The sequence below is a fragment of the Cylas formicarius genome, unplaced genomic scaffold (genome assembly GCF_029955315.1).
Source record: "Cylas formicarius isolate icCylForm1 unplaced genomic scaffold, icCylForm1.1 PGA_scaffold_187__1_contigs__length_12005, whole genome shotgun sequence".
NCBI classification, from domain to species: Eukaryota; Metazoa; Arthropoda; class Insecta; order Coleoptera; family Brentidae; genus Cylas; species Cylas formicarius.
The window spans coordinates 785-12,005 of NW_026844259.1; the positions used below are offsets into that span (position 1 = coordinate 785).

General features: G+C 27.1%; 1 pseudogene; it reads left to right on the forward strand.

Annotated features, from left to right (window-relative positions):
* Positions 1–4,275: 4,275 nt before the first annotated feature.
* LOC132695978 (cytochrome c oxidase subunit 1-like) lies at positions 4,276–8,317 on the forward strand (annotated as a pseudogene).
* The last annotated feature ends 2,904 nt before the right edge of the window (positions 8,318–11,221 follow it).

Genomic DNA, 11,221 nt, shown 5'->3' on the forward strand with positions numbered 1-11,221 from the left:
AATTGAAAAACTCTACTGATCAGGAGTTGAATATTGGCCTAGGAACCTGAGTTCGTAGCAGAATCTCGCTTATGCAATGATTTGGTGCTAGAAAAAGTTCCAGGCTGAATTGAAAACTCTACTGATCAGGAGTTGAATATTGGCCTAGGAACCTGAGTTCGTAGCAGAATCTCGCTTATGCAATGATTTGGTGCTAGAAAAAGTTCCAGGCTGAATTGAAAACTCTACTGATCAGGAGTTGAATATTGGCTTAGGAACCTGAGTTCGTAGCAGAATCTCGCTTATGCAATGATTTGGTGCTAGAAAAAGTTCCAGGCTGAATTGAAAACTCTACCGACCAGGAGTTGAATATTGGCCTAGGAACCTGAGTTCGTAGCAGAATCTCGCTTATGCAATGATTTGGTGCTAGAAAAAGTTCCAGGCTGAATTGAAAACTCTACTGATCAGGAGTTGAATATTGGCCTAGGAACCTGAGTTCGTAGCAGAATCTCGCTTATGCAATGATTTGGTGCTAGAAAAAGTTCCAGGCTGAATTGAAAACTCTACCGACCAGGAGTTGAATATTGGCCTAGGAACCTGAGTTCGTAGCAGAATCTCGCTTATGCAATGATTTGGTGCTAGAAAAAGTTCCAGGCTGAATTGAAAACTCTGCTGATCAGGAGTTGAATATTGGCCTAGGAACCTGAGTTCGTAGCAGAATCTCGCTTATGCAATGATTTGGTGCTAGAAAAAGTTCCAGGCTGAATTGAAAACTCTACTGATCAGGAGTTGAATATTGGCCTAGGAACCTGAGTTCGTAGCAGAATCTCGCTTATGCAATGATTTGGTGCTAGAAAAAGTTCCAGGCTGAATTGAAAACTCTACCGACCAGGAGTTGAATATTGGCCTAGGAACCTGAGTTCGTAGCAGAATCTCGCTTATGCAATGATTTGGTGCTAGAAAAAGTTCCAGGCTGAATTGAAAACTCTACTGATCAGGAGTTGAATATTGGCCTAGGAACCTGAGTTCGTAGCAGAATCTCGCTTATGCAATGATTTGGTGCTAGAAAAAGTTCCAGGCTGAATTGAAAACTCTACTGATCAGGAGTTGAATATTGGCCTAGGAACCTGAGTTCGTAGCAGAATCTCGCTTATGCAATGATTTGGTGCTAGAAAAAGTTCCAGGCTGAATTGAAAACTCTACCGACCAGGAGTTGAATATTGGCCTAGGAACCTGAGTTCGTAGCAGAATCTCGCTTATGCAATGATTTGGTGCTAGAAAAAGTTCCAGGCTGAATTGAAAACTCTGCTGATCAGGAGTTGAATATTGGCCTAGGAACCTGAGTTCGTAGCAGAATCTCGCTTATGCAATGATTTAGTGCTAGAAAAAGTTCCAGGCTGAATTGAAAACTCTACTGATCAGGAGTTGAATATTGGCCTAGGAACCTGAGTTCGTAGCAGAATCTCGCTTATGCAATGATTTAGTGCTAGAAAAAGTTCCAGGCTGAATTGAAAACTCTACTGATCAGGAGTTGAATATTGGCCTAGGAACCTGAGTTCGTAGCAGAATCTCGCTTATGCAATGATTTGGTGCTAGAAAAAGTTCCAGGCTGAATTGAAAACTCTGCTGATCAGGAGTTGAATATTGGCCTAGGAACCTGAGTTCGTAGCAGAATCTCGCTTATGCAATGATTTAGTGCTAGAAAAAGTTCCAGGCTGAATTGAAAACTCTGCTGATCAGGAGTTGAATATTGGCCTAGGGACCTGAGTTCGTAGCAGAATCTCGCTTATGCAATGATTTGGTGCTAGAAAAAGTTCCAGGCTGAATTGAAAACTCTACCGACCAGGAGTTGAATATTGGCCTAGGAACCTGAGTTCGTAGCAGAATCTCGCTTATGCAATGATTTGGTGCTAGAAAAAGTTCCAGGGCTGAATTGAAAACTCTACTGATCAGGAGTTGAATATTGGCCTAGGGACCTGAGTTCGTAGCAGAATCTCGCTTATGCAATGATTTGGTGCTAGAAAAAGTTCCAGGCTGAATTGAAAACTCTACTGATCAGGAGTTGAATATTGGCCTAGGAACCTGAGTTCGTAGCAGAATCTCGCTTATGCAATGATTTGGTGCTAGAAAAAGTTCCAGGCTGAATTGAAAACTCTGCTGATCAGGAGTTGAATATTGGCCTAGGGACCTGAGTTCGTAGCAGAATCTCGCTTATGCAATGATTTGGTGCTAGAAAAAGTTCCAGGCTGAATTGAAAACTCTACCGACCAGGAGTTGAATATTGGCCTAGGGACCTGAGTTCGTAGCAGAATCTCGCTTATGCAATGATTTGGTGCTAGAAAAAGTTCCAGGCTGAATTGAAAACTCTACTGATCAGGAGTTGAATATTGGCCTAGGAACCTGAGTTCGTAGCAGAATCTCGCTTATGCAATGATTTGGTGCTAGAAAAAGTTCCAGGCTGAATTGAAAACTCTACTGATCAGGAGTTGAATATTGGCCTAGGGACCTGAGTTCGTAGCAGAATCTCGCTTATGCAATGATTTGGTGCTAGAAAAAGTTCCAGGCTGAATTGAAAACTCTACTGATCAGGAGTTGAATATTGGCCTAGGAACCTGAATCTTAACCTAAGCGCTATATAATAATTATAAATAAGGAAATATTTTAAGTACAATTACTTATATAATAATAATTAATAAGGAAATATTTTAAGTACAATTATTTATATAATAATAATTAATAAGGAAATATTTTAAGTACAATTATTTATATAATAATAATTAATAAGGAAATATTTTAAATACAATTATTTATATAATAATTATAAATAAGGAAATATTTTAAGTACAATTATTTATATAATAATAATTAATAAGGAAATATTTTAAGTACAATTATTTATATAATAATAATTAATAAGGAAATATTTTAAGTACAATTATTTATATAATAATAATTAATACTTATATTTAATAGAATTAAACTATTTCCTAAAGTGTCAAAAACTTTTATACCTCTTATACTTAAATATAAAAAGATAGGCTAAGCTAAGCCCTTGGGCTCATACCCCAATTATGAGATTATTCTCTCTTTTTAATTATTAAATTTTATAAATTATTATTTTTAAATACATTAATTTTCAGAACATTATTAGTCATTTCTTCTTATTCTTGATTTTCAATATGAATAGGATTAGAAATTAATATAATATCATTTATTCCATTAATAATCAATTCTAAAAATATTTTTTCATCAGAAAGAGCATTAAAATATTTTATTATCCAAGCTTTAGCTTCAAATATTCTACTGTTTAGAATTATTCTTAACTTACATATTAATCCTTTATTTTTTAATAATAATATTCTAATAATTATATTAAATTGTGCATTATTTATAAAATTAGGCGCCGCTCCTTTTCATTTTTGATTCCCGGAAATTATTATAGGATTAAATTGAAATAACACTTTAATTTTAATAACTTGGCAAAAAATTGCTCCTTTAATTATAATTTCCTATAATTTCTCTATTACCTTATTTATTTCTATCATTATTATTATATCTTCAATAGTTGGGAGAATTCAATCACTTAATCAAATTAATCTACAAAAAATTCTAGCTTATTCTTCTATTAATCATATAGAGGTTGATTAATTGCAAGACTAATTAATATACAAATTTTTATTATATATTTTATTATATATTTTATCCTATCAATCAATATTATTATAATTTTAAATGTTAATAAAATCTATTCTTTAACACAATTATTTTATTCTCTAAATGAATTTAAATATTTTAAATTCATTTTTTCTCTTAATTTTTTATCTATAAGAGGATTACCGCCTTTCTTTAGATTTCTACCTAAATGATTAATTATCAATAAATTAATTAATAATAACTTTTTTATATTAAGATTATTAATATTAATCTCAACTTTAATTATAATTTTCATATATATTCGAATCGCACTTCCTATATTAATAATTAATCATACAGAAATAATTTCCCACTCTAAAAATATTTTTAAGTTAAATCTATTTATTTATTTAACTAATATAATCTCATTTATAGGACTTATAATTTTTTTAATTTTATTTTTTTAAAAAAGAATTTAAGTTAAAAAAACTTTTAACCTTCAAAGTTAACAATAGAATTTATTCCTAATTCTTAAACTATAAACCAATTTAAATTTCCTTTAAGCTTGCATCTTAAAATCCTATTCCTATAGACTATATAGTTTAATAAAGAAATATATTTATATTTATAAATGAATTTACAATTCATCGCCTAAAATTTCAGCCACTTTATTAAATTTACCGAATAAATGACTTTACTCTACTAATCACAAAGATATTGGTACACTATATTTTATTTTAGGGCTTTGATCTGGATTAGTGGGCACTTCTCTAAGTTTTATCATTCGAATTGAACTAAGAAATCCTCAATCATTAATTGGTGATGATCAAATTTTTAATGTAATAGTTACAGCCCATGCATTTATTATAATTTTTTTTATAGTTATACCTATCATAATTGGAGGATTTGGCAATTGATTAGTTCCTCTAATACTCGGTGCTCCTGATATAGCTTTTCCCCGTATAAATAATATAAGTTTTTGACTTTTACCGCCATCTTTAACTTTTCTATTAATTAGAAGAATTATTGAAAAAGGCGCTGGAACAGGATGAACCGTTTATCCTCCACTAGCATCTAATATTGCTCATAGAGGAAGTTCAGTTGACTTAGCAATTTTTAGCTTACATTTAGCGGGAATCTCTTCAATTATAGGGGCAACAAATTTTATTTCCACAATTATTAATATACGGCCTCATAATATACCCATAGATCAAATTTCACTTTTTTCTTGAGCTGTCGGTATTACTGCTCTATTACTTCTTCTTTCTCTTCCCGTACTTGCGGGAGCTATTACTATATTATTAACTGATCGAAATATTAATACCTCATTCTTCGATCCAGCCGGAGGGGGGGACCCTATTTTATATCAACATTTATTTTGATTTTTTGGACACCCCGAAGTTTATATTTTAATTCTTCCAGGATTTGGAATAATTTCTCATATTGTCTCTCAAGAAAGAAATAAAAAAGAAACTTTTGGAACTTTAGGTATAATTTATGCAATATTAGCTATTGGTCTTTTAGGATTTTTAGTTTGGGCTCATCATATATTTACTATCGGAATAGATGTTGATACTCGGGCCTACTTTACTTCTGCCACTATAATTATTGCTATTCCAACCGGTATTAAAATTTTTAGATGATTAGCTACACTTTATGGAACTAAATTAAATTTTGAACCAACTACACTTTGATCATTAGGTTTCATTTTTTTATTTACTATTGGCGGATTAACTGGAGTAGTCCTAGCTAACTCATCTATTGATATTATTCTTCATGATACATACTATGTTGTTGCCCACTTTCATTATGTTTTATCAATAGGGGCAGTATTTGCAATTATTGCAGGATTTATTCACTGATACCCGTTATTTACTGGGTTAACTCTCAATAATAAACTTTTAAAAAGACATTTTATTGTAACATTTATTGGAGTAAATTTAACTTTCTTCCCTCAACATTTTCTAGGATTAAGAGGAATACCTCGCCGTTATTCCGATTATCCAGATTCTTTTACTAAATGAAATATCATTTCTTCAATCGGTAGATTAATCTCTACACTAAGATTAATATTCTTTATTTATATTATTTGAGAAAGTTTAATTCTTAGCCGACAAACATTAACTACTTTAAATTTTTCCTCTTCAATTGAATGATTAAGATCACTACCACTCGCTGAACATAGATTTAATGAAATCCCTTTAATTACTAAATTCTAAAATGGCAGAATAGTGCATAAGATTTAAGCTCTTAATATAAAGTTTATCTTTTTTTAGAATTGTCTACTTGAAAAACATTAACATTACAGGACAGTACTTCACCCTTAATAGAACAATTAATTTTTTTCCATGATCATAGATTAATAATTTTAATTATCATTACAATTTTAATTAGTCAAATTATATTATCTTACTTATTAAATAAATTTAACCATCGATTCTTTTTACAAAACCAAACTATAGAACTAATTTGAACTATTATACCCATTATAATTTTAATTATAATTGCTTTGCCATCTCTGCGATTATTATATATTATAGATGAACTAAATAAACCTGCCCTTTCTATTAAAATTATCGGACATCAATGATACTGAACATATGAATATTCAGATTTACAAAATTTCAATTATGACTCTTATATAATTCCACAAAATAACTTCAACTTTCGATTATTAGATGTTGATAATCGAATAGTAATTCCTTTTAACACTTACATTCGCCTATTAATTACTTCAGAAGATGTCATCCATTCATGAGCTTTACCTTCAGCTGGGCTAAAAATTGATGCAACTCCTGGACGTCTTAATCAAGCAAATATATTTATTAATCGAACCGGAATTTTCTTTGGTCAATGCTCCGAAATTTGCGGTTCCAATCATAGGTTTATACCTATTGTAGTAGAAAGAATCTCTTCTAATTTTTTTCTTAAATGATTAAAAAATAATTAACATTAGATGGCTGAAATTTTAAGCATTGATCTCTTAAATCAATTTATAGTAAACTAAAAAATTACTTCTAATGAAAAACTTAGTTTTATTATAAAACATTAACTTGTCAAGTTAAAAATATCTGCGCCCCGTTAGTTTTTAATACCACAAATAGCTCCTTTAAGTTGATCATTTTTATATATTTACACAATTAGAATTTTTATTATTATTATTATTTTAACTTATTATATTTATTTGCCTAAAATTAATAATAAAATTTATTTTAAAAATTTAAATTTACCTAAAACTTACTGAAAATGATAATAAATTTATTTTCTTCATTTGATCCTTCTACAAATTTATTTAACTTAAATTGGCTAAGAATTATATTAAGTTTGATTCTATTACCATCTTTTTTCTGATTTATTCCTTCTCGTTATAATATATCTTGAATTATTCTTACTAGAAGAATTCATAAAGAATTAAAAATCCTGCTTCCTCAAAATATAAAAAGATCAACATTAATTTTATTAAGAATTTTTATTTTTATTATACTAAATAATTTCATAGGATTATTCCCTTACATTTTTACTAGAACCAGCCATATACCTATTACTTTAAGTTTAAGTTTAAGATTATGACTAACTTTTATAATCTTTGGCATTACCTTTAATACAATAAATATATTAGCTCATTTAGTGCCCATGGGAGCCCCTGCTCTCTTATTGCCATTTTTAGTAATTGTTGAATTAATTAGAAATTTAATTCGCCCAATAACATTAGCCATTCGTTTAACGGCTAATATAATTGCCGGCCATTTATTATTAACCTTATTAGGAAATATAGGTCAATATATAAATTTTCTAACAATTAATGTTTTGATTTTTATTCAAATTTTATTACTAATTTTAGAATCTGCAGTGAGCTTAATCCAAGCATATGTATTTTCTATTCTTATTACTCTTTATGCTAGAGAAATTCATTAATGACAACTCAAAATCATCCTTTTCATTTAGTAAATCCAAGGCCTTGACCACTATTAATTTCTTTTAATTTATTAAATCTATTAATAGGGCTTATTTCTTGATTCCGCTTATATCAAATTGATCTATTGATTTTTAGATTAATTTCTATACTATTAATTTTATTTCAATGATGACGAGATATTACACGAGAAAGAACCCTCCAAGGATTGCATTCTCTAAAAGTTTCATCCGGGCTCCGATGAGGGATAATTTTATTTATTACATCTGAAATTTTATTTTTTATTTCATTTTTTTGAAGATTTTTCCATAATAGTCTTTCTCCTAATATTGAATTGGCAATAATATGACCCCCTAAATCAATTAATACTTTTAATCCTATAAATATCCCCTTATTAAATACATTAATTTTGTTATCTTCAGGTATTACAGTAACTTGGGCTCATCATAGATTAATAGAAAATAACTATTCTCAAGCACTTCAAAGACTTATATGAACTATTGGCCTAGGGATCTACTTTACTCTACTTCAAGCTCTTGAATATTATGAAGCTTCGTTTTCAATTTCAGATTCTATTTATGGAACTTGTTTTTTTATAGCAACTGGATTTCAAGGATTTCATGTTATTGTTGGTACTACATTTCTCTTAATTATAATAATTCGTCTATTTATTAGGCATTTTTCTTCAATTCATCACTTTGGATTTGAAGCTGCCGCATGATATTGACACTTTGTAGATGTAGTATGATTATTTTTATATTTATCTATTTACTGATGAAGAAGATAATTTTATTTATATAATATAAATTATTATATTTGACTTCCAATCAAAAAATCTAAATTTTTAGTATAAATAATAATAATAATTTTTTATCTATCATTAATAATTATAATCGTTATTTTAATATTAATAATCTTAATTAATTTTTTATCTATAAAAACATTAATCGATCGTGAGAAAAGTAGGCCCTATGAGTGTGGATTTGATCCAAAAAATAATTCTCGTATACCATTTTCATTACATTTCTTCTTAATTGCTCTAATTTTTTTAATTTTTGATATTGAATTAACATTACTCTTACCAATTATTTTCTCATTAAAATTTTCAAATATTTTTAGATTATTTTACTCTATTAGTTTTTTTTTAATTATTCTTTTACTGGGGTTATTTCACGAATGGAAATTAGGGGCATTAGAATGATCAAACTAAAGGATAATAGTTTAAGAAAAACATTTAATTTGCATTTAAAAGATATTCCATAAATTTATCTTATAAAATAGTATGAAGCAAAAAATTGCCTTTAGTTTCGACCTAAAATTTAGATGAATAATCCTTACTTTAATTGAAACCAAAATAGAGGTCTATCACTGTTAATGATAAAATTGAGTTTTCTCCAATTAAAGAAATATTCTTTAAACTATGCTTCTAACATAGGTTCAAAGCGCTAAGTGCGTTTATATTTCTATATATATATATATATATATATATATATATACATAGAAATATTTATATAGTTTAATTTAAAACATTACATTTTCACTGTAAAATTGATATATTTATCTATAAATTTATTATTTAAAATAAAATTATTTCCTTAGTATCTTCAATACTATGCTCTATTATATAAGCTATTTAAATTATTAAATTAAATAATTAAAATAAAAGTAAAAATAAGAATTAAAAATAAAAATAATAAAATTTTAAATTTATCTATAAAAATCTTTTGTAATCCCTTAGAAGAATTAATTAATAAAAAAAATAATTTTTTTCTTCCATAATACTCCATTCATCCTTGATCTAAATAATTTAATTTTTGACCTAAATTTAATACTAAATGATTCAGCCCATAAGTTGATAAAATTGGTATATTTCATATAAAAGATTGAAACTTCACTAAATTAAGAAACCTTAGAGATTTAATTTTTATATTAATTCTTATTTTTGATAACTTAAAACCTAAATAAATCCCTAATAAAATTATTAAAAAGGATAGTAATTTCATTATTAAAGGTAAAAAAAAATATATAGGATAAATAAAAATAATTCAAGAAAACATCCTCCCTCTAATAACGATAAAAATTAATAATCCAAATAATCTCTTTATTATCAAATTATTTCTTTCTTGAATAGAACATAAACTATAATAATTATAATCACCTAAAACTAAATAATTAATTAATCGAAAAGTATATATTACTGTCAAACCAATAGATAAATAAAAAATAAAAAATATAAATATATTTATATATCCTATTCTTATTCTTTCTAGAATTAAGTCCTTAGAATAAAATCCCGATAAAAATGGTATCCCGCATAAGGCTATATTTCTAAAAAAAAAAATTCTAGAAATAACCGGTATTTGATTAATTAATCTTCCTATATAACGAATATCCTGACATCCTCTAAAATTATGAATAATAATTCCTGCACATATAAACATTAAAGCTTTAAATAAAGCATGAATTAATAAATGGAAAAAAGCTAAATCTACTCTACCTAAAATAAAATTCTTATCATAAATCCTAACTGCCTTAATGTTGATAAAGCAATAATTTTTTTTAAATCATTCTCAAAATTAGCTGCAATACCAGATATTAATATAGTTATTATTCTTAAAATAATATTAAAAATATTAATCTTCTACTAAAAGCTTCTTGAAATCGAATTAATAAATAAACTCCTGCAGTTACTAAAGTAGATGAATGAACTAATGAAGAAATGGGAGTTGGGGCAGCTATAGCTGCTGGCAATCATGAAGAAAAAGGAATTTGAGCTCTTTTAGTAAATGCAGCTAAAACAATAAATAATACTAATACCTGTATAGAAAAATCTCTTTTTATAAAATTTAAATAATAAATATAAGATCAACTACCATAATTTATTATTCAAGAAATTGATAATAATAAAGCCGCATCTCCGATACGATTAGACAAAGCTGTTAACATACCTGCATTATAAGATTTAACATTTTGATAATAAATTACTAATAAATAAGACACTAAGCCCAAGCCATCTCATCCTAATAAAATTGACACTAAATTTGGGCTAATAATTAATAATAATATAGAAATAACAAACAGCAAAATTAATATGATAAATCGAGAAATATTTAAATCTCCTTTTATATAATCTTCTCTATATAAAATTACCATTCTGGAAATAAATAATACATATCCTATAAATATACAAGATATTCAATCAATTAATAAAGAAAAAATTAAAGAAACGGAATTAAAATTTAATAATTCATACTCTAACAAATAAACTTTATCCTTAATTAATAAATTTATACTAATTAAAATTAATAATACAGAAAAAATCAAAATCCAAAATGAATAAATTTTACAAATTTTTATTACTTAAAATGTTTCCATTTCTTTAATTCCACAAATTAATATTTTATTTATATAAAATATTTAAGTTTATTAAAAATTATAAATTAATAAATTTCTAATTAATAACAATATATTTAAAGGTATTCAATGTAATAATAATAAAAAATGTTCACGAATATTTATATTTATAAATCTAAAAATATAAGAACTAAATTTTCCATGCTGAGAAAAAGAATATAAATATAATGAATAAGCCCCTCTAAAAAATGTAGTTAAAAATAAAAATAATATATTCAAATTTCTAAATCTGACTAAACTATTAATTAAAAAAAATCTCACCTAATAAATTTATTGAGGGGG